Source organism: Macaca thibetana, chromosome 15, assembly GCF_024542745.1.
Source record: "Macaca thibetana thibetana isolate TM-01 chromosome 15, ASM2454274v1, whole genome shotgun sequence".
NCBI classification, from domain to species: domain Eukaryota; kingdom Metazoa; phylum Chordata; class Mammalia; order Primates; family Cercopithecidae; genus Macaca; species Macaca thibetana.
In genome coordinates this window covers 107,802,825-107,816,307 of record NC_065592.1, presented here as the reverse complement: position 1 = coordinate 107,816,307, position 13,483 = coordinate 107,802,825, and the positions used below count along the sequence as shown (strand labels likewise).

At 44.2% G+C, this 13,483-nt stretch overlaps 1 protein-coding gene and 1 pseudogene across 1 annotated transcript in view; one reads left to right on the top strand and one right to left on the bottom strand.

Moving 5' to 3' along the window:
• The window catches only part of CTSV (cathepsin V), a 261,994-nt gene that overhangs the window by 167,117 nt on the left and 81,394 nt on the right, over window positions 1-13,483 (bottom strand). The gene's annotated exons all lie outside the window — the stretch shown is intronic.
• Window positions 4,267-13,033, top strand: LOC126937342 (14-3-3 protein beta/alpha-like; annotated as a pseudogene).

Genomic DNA, 13,483 nt, shown 5'->3' with positions numbered 1-13,483 from the left:
TGGGGTGGGGTGGCTGCAAGCAGAATGTCTGGGTTGGAATTCTCATTCCACAGCTTCATGCTGTGTGATAGTGAGTAACTTACTTTCCCTCTCTGTGTCACAGTTTCCTATTCTCTAAAAACAGATAATAATAGTGACCTACCTTATAGACTGTTATGAAGATTAAATTAATTTTTATATGTAAAAAAGACTTGGGACACAGATTTTCTGTAACTTTTAGCCATTGTTATTGCTACCTGAAGTATAAAAACAGAAATGTGACCCTGGTCCTTGACCTTGGGTAGCATCACAAGATAAGCAATAGTTTAGGGAAAAAATATTTGTACTGGGTATTTTCATTATTCAAAACATTATTAATAATGTGCTATTAAGATAATGTTACAAAATTAAAATATTAAAAAGAAGCCCATGGTACAGAATCAGAAAGTCTTACTGTGCATGTGTGTATTTTGACTCTCTATAATTCCTCTGTCAATCATCAGCTTTGCAGATTTCAGTTAACTGGGTCAACTTGCCAGTAATAACTGCTTTGGTCTCCCCATCTCTAACTCACCTCATGATCTATTTGCTGTCCTGCTGCTACAGTAACCTTGCTACAGTTCTCTTACCTGATGATCTTCCTTTTCCCAGCAAAACACTTCATACTTTACTTCATAACACATCACACACACACACACACACACACACACACCATAAACACCCCCATACACTCACACACCACACACCAGAAACTCACACATTCCACACACATCACACACATGAACACCCCAGTACACACATATTCATACCACAAATACCACACACACATCACACCCACCACCTACACTAACATACATACCACACATACACTATGAACACCCCAATACACGCACACTCATGCCACACACACACACCACACACACACACCCACCACCTACAGTAACATATATACCACACACACACACCAAACACACATTCCCCACGCACACCATGAATACCCCAATACACGCACACTCATGCCACACACACACACACACCCACCAACTACAGTAACATACCACACACACACACCCACACTACAGTACACATCACATATCACCACACACACACACACACACCACACGTTCCCCACGCACACCATGAATACCCCAATACATGCACACTCATACCACACACACACACCACACATCACACAAACTTATACACACCGCAAACACTCACTTCCTACATCCACACACACGACACACACACACACACACCACATGCATCACACACACACCACAAACACTCCCGCATACACTCACACGTATCACACAATACCACGCACTGACGCATCCCACGCACACACCATAGACACCCCAATACACACGTACTCATACCACACATACCACCACCCCCACACCATATGCACATCACGCACATTCTCACAAATACAACACTCACCACCTACACACACACACCACATACACACAAACCATACACACCACATGCAGAAAACACACACAAAAACACTCCCCATACACTCACACTCACATACCACACATAGAACACGCACACATTCCACACACACACACCGTGAACATACACACACTCATCACACACAGCACGCACATCACACAAACTCTCAAACACACCACTCATGCACAGACACCACATACACAGACACCACACACACCACTGCCATCCCTCATACACTCACACTCACATACCACAAACACACCACACACACCTTCCACACACACCCACCACACATCCTTATACCACACTCATCACATATACCAGTCACATACACCACACACACATCACACGCTCTTACACACACTACACATTGCACTCGCCATCTACTCACACACATTTCACACACACACACCACAAACATCCCCCATACACCCACATACCACACACACCACACACTCCACACACACACCATAGATACCCCATATATACATGCATGCCACACCCACACACCAAGCCCACTACACGCCGTATATACTCACACACGCCACATAAACACAAAACACCCGCACCCACACTCACACACATCACACACACCAGTCTCCTACACACTCACACACACAAACTCACACTCACACACACACACTCACACTCCTTGAAACGCTTCTCTTCACTCACTGATCCCTTCCTGACCCTAATCCACACCCACCGGGCTGCCCGGGCTTTCTTCCACCAGGACCTCTATAGCCCCTCCCTCCAGGGGTTTCTCTCCACTCTGGGCTCCCTATGGAGCCTCTGTTGCTTCTGCAGCCCTTTGCTCCCCACCTCCGCATGCATTTGCCTCACTGACTCTCCACTCTGGGCTCCCTATGGAGCCTCTGTTGCTTCTGCAGCCCTTTGCTCCCCACCTCCGCATGCATTTGCCTCACTGATTGCGCTGGACCATCTTGGTGGTTTTTCCAGTGTGTCCCCCCATGACAGGTCTCCTCACATACACCGCAGGCCCTTTTGACGAGCCCAGATCCTGGCACCGGCCGTTCCTTGGGCATTGTACATCCCTGCACATAGGACCACATCTGGCACACAGTATGCACTCAGCTGTAATTTCAGAGCGTGAGTGCTCACAAGTATTAGGATCAATGTTCAGAAGGTGCTTTCCTTTTTACTGAACCTGTGGCCTACTTGATTTACCTGAAAGTTTGTAATTCCGTTCATTAAATTTCTGTTAAAATATTAATACACCAGGTGACTCTCAATATTGTTGCTGCAAATTATGTTTTCATTAAGATGGACAAAGACTGAACAAGCCACATGTGCAGGGCACTGAGTTCGAGAATTAGCCTAGAAGCACTGGAGTCTTCAGTGATTTCTGTTTATATCAACAAACAGAAGAAAAAGGATAGAAAAGACAAGTATATACAAATGAAATTAGAAACTGAAAAAAAATAATAGTTATGTAAAATTAACTAGGTGCTGGGCAAATTCTATATAAAATCTCTATTTTTCATTTGGGGTGCAGTGTCTCAGGATTTTTGCTTCCTAACTGATTAACTGGAGTGTTGTACCATGATTACATTGCCAAGACTACTTTAATAGTATCTGTGCTAAGTATTTTTTTGAGCTTTTGTTGAGGTTTACTTGACATATATAGAAAAGCGCACATTTAAAAGGTGCAGGCTGGGGGCGGTGGCTCACAGCTGTAATCCCAGCACTTTGAGAGGTCAACACAGGATGATTGATTGAGTCCAGCAGTTTGAGACCACCCTGAGTAACACGGCAAAAACCCCTCTCTCTACAAAAAATACAAAAATGAGCAGGACATGGTGGCCTGCGCCTGTGGTCCCAGTTACTTGGGAGGCGGAGGTGGGAGGATCGCTTGAACCTGGGAGGTCGAGGCTGCTGTCAGCCAGGACTGCGCCACTGCACTCCATGCATCCCGCCTGGGAGACAGAGATCCTGTCTTTTAATAAGCAAATAATAAAAGGTTCAATTTGATAGGTTTTAACGTGGGTATAGAAGTCTGAAACCATTACAACCATCAAGGTTACCAACATATTTCTTGTTTTCTTTTTTTGGGGGGAAGGTTGGAGGGGGAACAGTGTTTGGCGTCATCCAGGCTGGACTGCAGTGGCACCATCTTGGCTCACTGCAATGTCTGCCTCCCAGGCTCAAGTGATCCTGCCTCCTTAGCCTCCCCAGTAGCTGGGACCACAGGAGTGTGCTACCAAACCCTGCTCATTTTTGTATCTTTTTTTTTTTTTTTTTGGTGTGTGTGTAGGCACTGGGTCTCCCTGTGTTACCTAGGCCGGTCTCAAACTCCTGGGCTCAAGCGCTGCACCCACCTCAGCCTCCCAAAGTGCTGGGATTACAGGCATGGGCCCCTGTGCCCAGCCATACATATCATTTCCAAGCACTTCCTTGCTTCGCTTTCCCTCCCACTTCTTCCAGCCTACCCATTCCCATGCAACAACTGGAAATGATTTTGATTTAGAATATAAACACACTTTATATGTCTAAAGAGATAACAGGTGGGGAAAATGGAAATAGTAAGAGACTTATTTTGTATATCAAAATTATCAAGTAAAATTGAAAAAGAACAGTATTTAGAATGAAAATTGAATTACTGAAACGAAGAATTTAGTGGATTCTGAAACAGCAGATTAGACGTATGTGAAGAGAGACAGCAAATTAGAAGAAAGCTCTGAAATAATTAACCAGCATGCACAATAGAGAGACAAGAATTGGGAAATATGGAAGAGATGTTAAGGGACGGGGGGGAAGAGGAAACACTGAGGAGATAATCTGTGGGAATGTCCATCTATGTGACTAGAGATGGGCACTGTTGCTGTAGCATTGTACAGCATTGCACCGTCGAAGGGAAAGCATCTCTACAATGAGAAATTGTATGGGTTCATTCACCAAATGTTTTGTCTAGTCTAGAAATGTTATGTATCTTTATCACAAATTCTCCTTTTAAAAATATAGGTAATTATACATTAAAAGAATTTTGTAAAGAACAGCATGCATAGCTGAAATGTATTTGGCAGCATTTATTAAACACTCCCTCTGCATATTGAAGTCTGGGTCACACAAAATAGTCACACAGGGGCTGCTGTCAGCCATTGAAAAGAAACACTAAATCTATTGACTGAACTCAACACGCTGACAGAAAGGCATGCTGAAATAGAAAAAGTGTAAGAAAAAGTCAATTCAACCAAAACAAATGTCCCGAATCAAATAGGAAGCTTGACTTTCAGCAAAGTAATTTCGAGAATATTAACACATGATTTGCCCCATCAATCATATCATTTGTCTATCAACCCAACGTTCTCACCTTAGGCAGCACAGAGTACCAGATTCTTCAAAGGAAGACGAACAACCGTCATTACATGTGAAGTAACTCATGCAATGTTACACACCAATTGAAAAAAGCAATATTTCTGTGAATGATGTACAGCAACTAAATTAATCTCCTTCTTTCTTTCCTTCTTCTTCTTCTTTCTTTCCTCCTCCTCCTCCTCCTCCTCCTCCTTCTTCTTCTTCTTCCTTCTTTCTTCTTCTTTTTTTGAGACGGAGTCTGGCTTTGTCACCCAGGCTGGAGTGCAGTGGCGCGATCTCAGCTCACTGCACCCTTTGCCTCCTGGGTTCAAGCGATTCTCCTGTTTCAGCCTCCCAAAGTGCTGGGATTACAGGCATGAGCCACTGTGCCCGGCATATGTATTTCTTTCTGAAGATTTGTTTTTGTTGGCAAGATTGTTCTTTTTTGTTTGCTTGTTTTGTTTGCTTATTTGTTTGATGATATATTTTTCTTTCTTCCCTATATGTACATTCATTGAAGTGTAGCAAACTAAAAAGTGCATAGATGATGAATGTCTAGCTCTACGTATTTTTCCAAAGTAAACCACCAAGCAGATTAATTCTTAAGAGAATTATCAGCACCCCAAAGCCTTCTTGTATCTTCTGCCAGTCATAATCCTTTCCTCCCATCTTGCCAAACTATGTTAGTTTTATATCTTTTTTAAACCTTTTTATAAGTGAAATCGTACTATGTATACTATTTTGTTCAGCATTATGTTAGTGAAATATATTCATGTTATTGTTTGTAGTCGTGTTCCATTTACTTCAATTTCTACATAGAATTCCTGTTGTGTGTAAATACAAGTAGGTGATGATTCATATTTTTTAATTCTTGAAATTTTTATTGAGATAATTGTAGATACACAGGCAGTAGGTAGTCCAAAATAATCCAACGAGATCACATATATTATTTATCTGGTTTCCCCCAGTGGTAACATTTTGCAAAACTATAATAACCAGGACATTGACATTGATCCAGTCTACCAGCCTTGTTAAAACTTTCCATGTTTTGTTTATATTTTGTGTGTACCTGTGTGCACATAGCTCTCAACGACTATGTCACATGTCTTATCTCCTGAATCCACCACCATAGTCAACCCAGGGCAGCTCCATCCCCTCCGAATTCTCTGGTGCTTTGCCTTTAAAATCACACCAACCTCCTTGCAATGCCCTCTCCACTATCCCTAACCCCTGGCAACAACTAATCTGTCTCCATCTCTAAAATTTTCTTTAAAAAATGTCATACAAATGAAATCATAGTGTTTAACATTTTGGGATTCAACTTTGTTCACTTGGCTTAATTCCCTGGAGATTTACCCCAGTTCTTGTTTATACCAATAGTTTGTTCCTTTTTATTGCTGGGTAAGTATGTCATGTTGTGGATATACTACAGCTTGCTTAAGCATTCACCTGATTAAGAATATTTGGGCTGATACTAGTTTTGGCAGATGACACCTAAAGCTGCTATGAACATGTGTGTGCAGGTTTTTATGTGAACGTAAATCTTCACTTATCTGAGATAAAAGCCCAAGAGTGCAACGGCTGCATTGTAAAAATCACATGCTTAGTTTTTAATCTACCAAATTATTCCCCAGACTGGTTGTACCATTTTACATTCCCACCAGCAATGTGTGAGCACCCCAGATTCTCTGTATTCTCAACAGGCATTTGGTGGTGTCAGCATTTTTTAACGTTTCTCTAATAGCTATGTGCATTTAACTGATGGCTAATGATGTAAAACATTGTCTCACATGTTTATTGTCCATCTATACCTCCTCTTTAATGAGAGGTTCCTCTTTTCTTCCTTTTAAATATCAAGAGTTCTTTTATATATTGTAGCATAGATCCCAGTCCTTTGTCTCTCTTGGCGTTGGGTCATGGGATGCTGTTTCTGGATGTTTCAGGTGAGTTTGCGTTGATCCCCAAGCTTGGCTGTGCGTTCTTGTCTTCTCCAGAGAGTACTTGGTTTCTTCTGGCAGTCACAGGACCACCTTAATCCAGTCAGTCACTGGACTGAATCAAGACTACATTTCAGCCGAGTGACTTTCCCAGTGCTCATCTCTTTTTAAGTCACAACCCCAGAGATTGTGATTTTTCCAAGCAGGATCTCCTTTAAAAGAGGTCACGCTGTCATCCCAGCACTTTGGGAGGCCGAGGCGGGCGGATCACGAGGTCAGGAGATCGAGACCATCCTGGCTAACACGGTGAAACCCCGTCTCCACTAAAAAATACAAAAAAAACTAGCTGGGCGAGGTGGTGGGCACCTGTAGTCCCAGCTACTCGGGAGGCTGAGGCAGGAGAATGGTATAAACCCGGGAGGCGGAGGATGCAGTGAGCCGAGATCGTGCCACTGCACTCCAGCCTGGGCGACAGAGTGAGACTCCGTCTCAAAAAAAAAAAAAAAAAAAAAAAAAAGAGGCCATGAACTCCCATCTCTGTCTCCCAGCACCCACAATTCCCAATGCTGTGCTTAGCTTTTTAGACCACTGAAAGCACCTCTTTTATTTGGTTCTTTTGCTTCTAATCTTACAAAAAAAATGAGGATTGGGCAAATCTATCAATACCTAAAGCCAGGCAGATGCCAGGCTCGCTTTCTTGTAATTCTTTCCAGATAATAGGTCCCTCAAACTCTCACTGCTTGATAGCCCAGTTCAGGGGTTCTCATATCCTGTGTCTCCCAAAACCACTTTATCTTAGCTGCAGATTCCTGTTTGACTGCAGTGCCCTAAACTGAAACTCGGCAGCAAATCCCCTGAAAGGAAAATGATTTGCAAAATGTGAGAATAATCTTAATACATATGTCTGTGTCTTGATTTTTTTTTTTTTTTTTTTGAGGCGGAGTCTCTCTCTGTCGCCCAGGCTGGAGTGCAGTGGCGTGATCTCGGCTCACTACATCCTCCGCCTCCCAGGTTCAAGCGATTCTCCTGCCTCAGCTTCCCAAGTAGCTGGGACTACAGGTGCCCACCACCGTGCCCGGCTAATGTTTTGTATTTTTAGTAGAGACGGGGTTTCACCGTGTTAACCAGGATGGTCTTGGTCTACTGACCTCGTGATCTGCCCGCCTTGGCCTCCCACAGTGCTGGGATGACAGGCGTGGGCCACCACGCCCGGCCAGTCAGCACCCTTCTGATCTGTGTTCCCACCTCCACTCGCTTCTCCCTTGTTACACGCCTTTGACTTTGAGACTCCTGCCACCACACACGGTGACTCTACTGATGTCCATCATATCCTCTCCCTTCATGTAGCCTCTGGCTTCTTGTCACTGCTTCCCGTGAGCAGTCTGCTAATTTTTGTAATGTGACTCATGGTTCCTTGATTATTTTAACCTGGTGACTTTTCTCTCCACTCCACTGCAAGGTGTGACATCAAGGTGCAAGTCATGAAATCACTGGTCATATCTTGCAACTTGCTACACTTTATCATAAAAATCTTAGGCACCTAACCCATCTTTCTGTCCACCCTGCCATATCTTTTAACTATTGTATGCTTGTACTTCCTGAAACACTTTCCCAATACTTGGAGAGGACCTCTATTAATGGTTTTGTCAATTTTTTAACCCAGCCTGAATAAAAAAATAAAATAAATTCAGTGTAGTCCAAGGGTACTGTGTTTATAAAGTCAGCAATAGTGTACATTAATGTCCTAGGCCTTCACATTTACTCACCATCACACACTGGCTCACCCAGAGCAACTTCCAGTCCTGCAAGCTCCATTCATGGTAAGTGCCCTATGTAGGTGTACCATTTTTTGTCTTTTCTACCATATTTTTACTACACCTTTTCTCTGTTTGGATATACAAGCACTTACCATTGTAATACAATTGCCGGCAGTATTCTGTATAGTAACATGCTATACAGGCATGTGGCCTCAGAGCTACAGGATATACCATGTAGCATAGGTGTGTAGTAGGCTTTATCATCTAGGTTTGCGGAAGTGCACTCTGTGGTTCACACAGTGATGAAATTGCCTAATGACACATGTCTCAGAATGTAGTACTGTCATTAAGAGACGCATGGCTTCATATATTTTTTACTCTGTTCTTATGCTTCTCTCAGTAGAACTCCAATGATACAAATGTTAGGTTTTTTTTTTTGTATTGTTACACAGATCCTTAAGGCTATGCTCATTTTTCTTCAATCATTTTTCTTCTCTGTTGTTTATATTGAATACTTTTTATTGATCTATCTTTAAGTTCGTGGACTTTTCCCTTTGTCATTTCTATTCTGCTGTTGAGATCATCTTGTGAATTTTTAATTTTAGTGTTTGTATTTTTAGTTCTGAAATGTAACTGTCGTTTTCACTTGCAAGTTGAGATTTTCCTTGTTCTTTACAGGCTGAACCATTTTGGATTATATCCTGGATACTTTGGATGTTATCTTATGAGACTCTGGGTTTTGTTTAAAGCATCAGGACAATGTGCTTTGCTGTTGTTTTAAACGGCAATCAGCTAGGTCAGATTCAATACGCAAATTCCTCCAATGGGCTGTAGTTCTATTGTTGGTTCAGAGCCATGTGGCACAAGCACACAGAGAAAGTGAGCAGTGAAGATTCACTCCAAACTCCTGGAACCATAGATTCTCGGGTTAGAGAGAAGAGTTTCCTTCCTTCAGAGTTGAAGGTGCTTCTTGTTGGTAACTGTTGCTCTTAGCCCAGCTGCAACCACTGAATCACCACCACAGTATTGCTTAGGTTATAAAGAAAGGAAAGCAGAAAGATAGTAGGGAATTCATCCTCCTCTTTCTCACCTGTAGGGGCTCATTTTCCTTCCCCTCAGGCCAGAAAGAGAGATACTTTGGAGATTCTTTTTATCTATAACCAGGATGTATTTAGTTTCTTTAAGCCTCCTCTCATTGCCCAGTTTTGCATGTTGCTTGTTTTTAGTTTTCAAAGTAAGAAAAATCCTGTGATTCTCCTGATGCTTTATACCTCTATGCTTTCAGATTAATGTGAAAGATTATTTAAAAATAAGCTTTCTGTAAAAATGAAGGGCATCCAAAGAAGCCTGCTTTCCACTTGCCTTCTGGCCATCTTTCCTTTCTGCGGGGGTTCAAGAGTTTGGAGGTGTTGGATCTGGCATCAGAGTGGTCACCTTTCCCTCTGATGGGGGAGCCTAGTGGCCTTAGGAATAAACGAAGCCAGTGAGGAAGGGGAAACTGAGAGGACCGAGGAAGCACCGATTTTACACGCCTGTGGAATGCAGGAACTCTTTATCGCAGGAGCGGGTCTTTATTTTTTTATTTTTAAATAAAATACATGTGCTGAACATGCAGGTTTGTTACATAAGTATACATGTGCTATGGTGGTTTGCTGTACCTGTCAACCCATCATCTAGGTTTTAAGCCCCACATACATTAGGTATTTGTGCTAATGCACTCCCTCCCCTTTTCCCCACCCCCTGACAGGCCCAGGTGTGTGATATTCCCAGAAGTGGGTCTTTATATTAACGAGTCTCTAAGGGGCGAAAGGAGGGAGAAAATAGGCTGGGCTAGCACTCCGCTGAGTTCTGCACTGCACTGGTTACCTAACTTTGTGCTGTTTGCCGCTGTCTTCCCTGCTTCTGCCCCTGGCTTCACTTCCTGGAACAGAGCCCTGGGGAACCCAGGAGCTGTGGAAAGCCAGCTCTCCTTTGTGGCCCAGGAAGCACAGAAATTCAGCCAGCCAAGAGACAAAGAAAGAGAAGTAAAGCCAGCACATGGAGATAAGAAAGTGAGCATAACTTCAGAGCAGTATCGCCAGGCCCAGTGAGGCATGCTTGGATCTTGACACAAAAATCCCTCTTCGACTTGATCCGGCTCCAGTATGGATCTTTCACTTTAGCCCAGAGTGCCTCCTTGAACTCTCAAATGTATTCTGAGCTGAGCGCGATGGTGATTTGGGGTAATCATGATCTTCCCCAGGGGGATTTTCTCTCTCAGAGCTCAGACCTTGCGCATGGCCCCTGTGACCCACCTCCTGGAACTGGGGGCTCTGGGGAATGCCTGATGTGTCTCAGGACGGAACAGGCACGGTCCGCCACCACTTGTGCTAACCATGGAAACGAAGGGTACATGGGGCATATGTAGCTCAAAGGTTATGTGCAATTTTATCAGAAAATAAGTGTAATTTATTCTAACACTGAAAAATGAATTACGTCCTCATGCTTCTTTTCTTCTCCTTTTTTTTTTTTTTCCCCAGACTAGGTCTCACTCTGTCGTCCAGGCTGGAGTGCAGTGGCATAATCATGGCTCACTGCAGCCTCGACCTCCCTGGCTCAAGCGGTCCTCCCGTCTCTGCTCCTGTTTCTCATGTCTGATTGACAGGTGGATAAAATCACATGCCTGGCACCTCTCCTTGTGCGGGAGGTCTGGCCACATTTTGCGGAAGTTGGAGAGGCGTACACTAGATGGCGCTGTTGGCTTGCATTGTACAATTCACACTGCATGGGGTGGAGAATTGAATTTCACATTTGAGAAATGGGAAAGGAGGAAATAAAAACATGGAATGTCCTAACCTTTCTGAAAATCCAAAAAAGGCCCAAGGAAAGCTAGTTCAATTATTCCTGCTGTGACAAACTATGATACGGTCAGACATGCGCACTCTGGCGGGGTGTTCCCAGCCTGGGCTGCCCAAGAGGTGGCAGCTATTTTAGGACAGATGGAGTGTGGACCCTGTGGTGAGCTGGGATCACTCTTAGGAATGACCATCAGCCCAGAGCCATGGGGCTTGTTAGATGCAGGGGTGAGTGGGGGGTCGCCGGAAACAGCCCGCTATCGGTGCTCTGATGTCCGAATGCCACTCTGGTCACCTCGAGATTAAAATTTAGAGGCAGACCATCCTGTGTGGCCTATTGGTGAGATAGGGACTCAGAGGAACACAGGAACCACCCACACGTTCGCCCTGCCATGGCTACCGGCCGCCCAGGCACGCCTTGGCTCCCTTTGAGTTCACCATCCTCGTTGCTGCATCCCGTCCTTTTCCGGACACCTCTATTTTCCTCACACCTGGAAATTACACCTGCTGGCAGTCTTCAGAATTTTCCAGAGTTGACAACTTGGGGCTCATTTGTTTCTGCTCATTTTTATTTAGTTTTTCAGACGTGCTGTGCTCCAGGCAAGACATGATAGTAGCTCATCAAAGAGAGGCTGTTTTGGGGAAGTGGAGCAGCTGCCGCTGGTTTTGGAGCTGGGGTAGCTGCCGCTGCTACCATCACCGCAGCGGCCCGAGGAGTGGCCTTGGGAAGGTGGTGGTCACCATGCTCAGAGCTGTGCTTGGAAGTGACAAAAAGTGTGCTGGTACAGAAAGCCAAGACCGCTGAGCAGGCTGAGTGCGGTGTTGATGTGGCTGCAGCTGGGAAGACAGCCATGCCACAGGGGCATGCACCCCCAACTGAAGACAGCAATCTGCCCTCTGCCACCTACAGGAACATGGCGGGTGCCCGCCGTTCTTCCTGGATTCTCATCTCCAGCACTGAGCAGGGAACAGGGAGGAATGAGAAGCAGCAGATGGGCAAAGAGTACCGTGGAAGAGAGAGGCAGAGCTGCTGGACATCTGCAATGAGGTTCCAGAGCGGTTGGGCAGGTCCCTTACTCCCCATGCTACACAACTTGAAAGCAAGGTGTTCTTGAAAATGAAAGGAGATCATTTCAGGTATCTTTTTGGGGTGGCGTCTGGAGACAATAAACAAACCTCTCTGTTGAACTCCCAGCAGCTTACCAGGAAGCATCTGAAATTAGTAAGAAAGATAGGCAACCCACACAGCCAATTCGACTGGGTCTGGCACTTAATTTCTCAGCCTTTTGCTGTGGGATTCTAAACTCTCCTGAAAAGGCAGGCAACCTGGTAAACACGGCATTTGATGAAGCAATTGCTGAGTTGGATACGCTGAGTGAAGTGTCTTATAAAGACAGCACTCCCATCATGCAGTGACTTCGGGACAGTCTCACTCTGTGGACATTGGGAAATCAGGGAGAGGCGGGAGATGCTGGGGAGGGAGAGAACTATGTCTGCCATGCCTCACGATCTGTTCAGTGTCACCCTGTACCATCCACATAAATCCTTTTGTGAGATTAAAAAAAAAAAGAATTGTACATCGTCTTGTGATTTTTCACAGCCTCAGCCTAGCTGTGAATGGTTCGTGGGATAAACAGCTGGTATTGGTATCTAGAACCCAGATTGGCTGCATAAACACCACGGCATTCTGAAGTTTTGGTTTTGATTGACGTTGGCAAGATTACTGTGTGTTTAATTTTCTTAAAGCTGAACACTGTGGTGATGGGTTTTGAAATTCAGCATAATTCTTTCTGATAGGAAAAATAGACCTGAATGTTGTGTACCTCTTTGGAAAGTTTAATCCAGTATCAAAATAGTCACTGAAATACAATTCCATTGTAAAGTTGTACAGAAAGTTATAGAGGTTGTGTTGTGTTGCTGGGATGTGGAGTGAGACACCCGCATTTGGCATTCGAGTTTAATGGTAATTCACAGTGATGCTGCCTGTTCAGGCACTGGACCTGTTTGGCTATTGCCACTCAAAAGTTCATGACCACAAATGTCCACAGCTTCTTCATCTGAGGAAATGCAAATCCTGAAGCTGAAATTCCTTGTGACAGATAATTGGCTGTGACACTGTGAAATGTTCTGGTGCTCATATGACACACCTGACTAAACCCCCTTTTCTACAGCAATAGGAATATGTTACTGATTTGTAACTTGT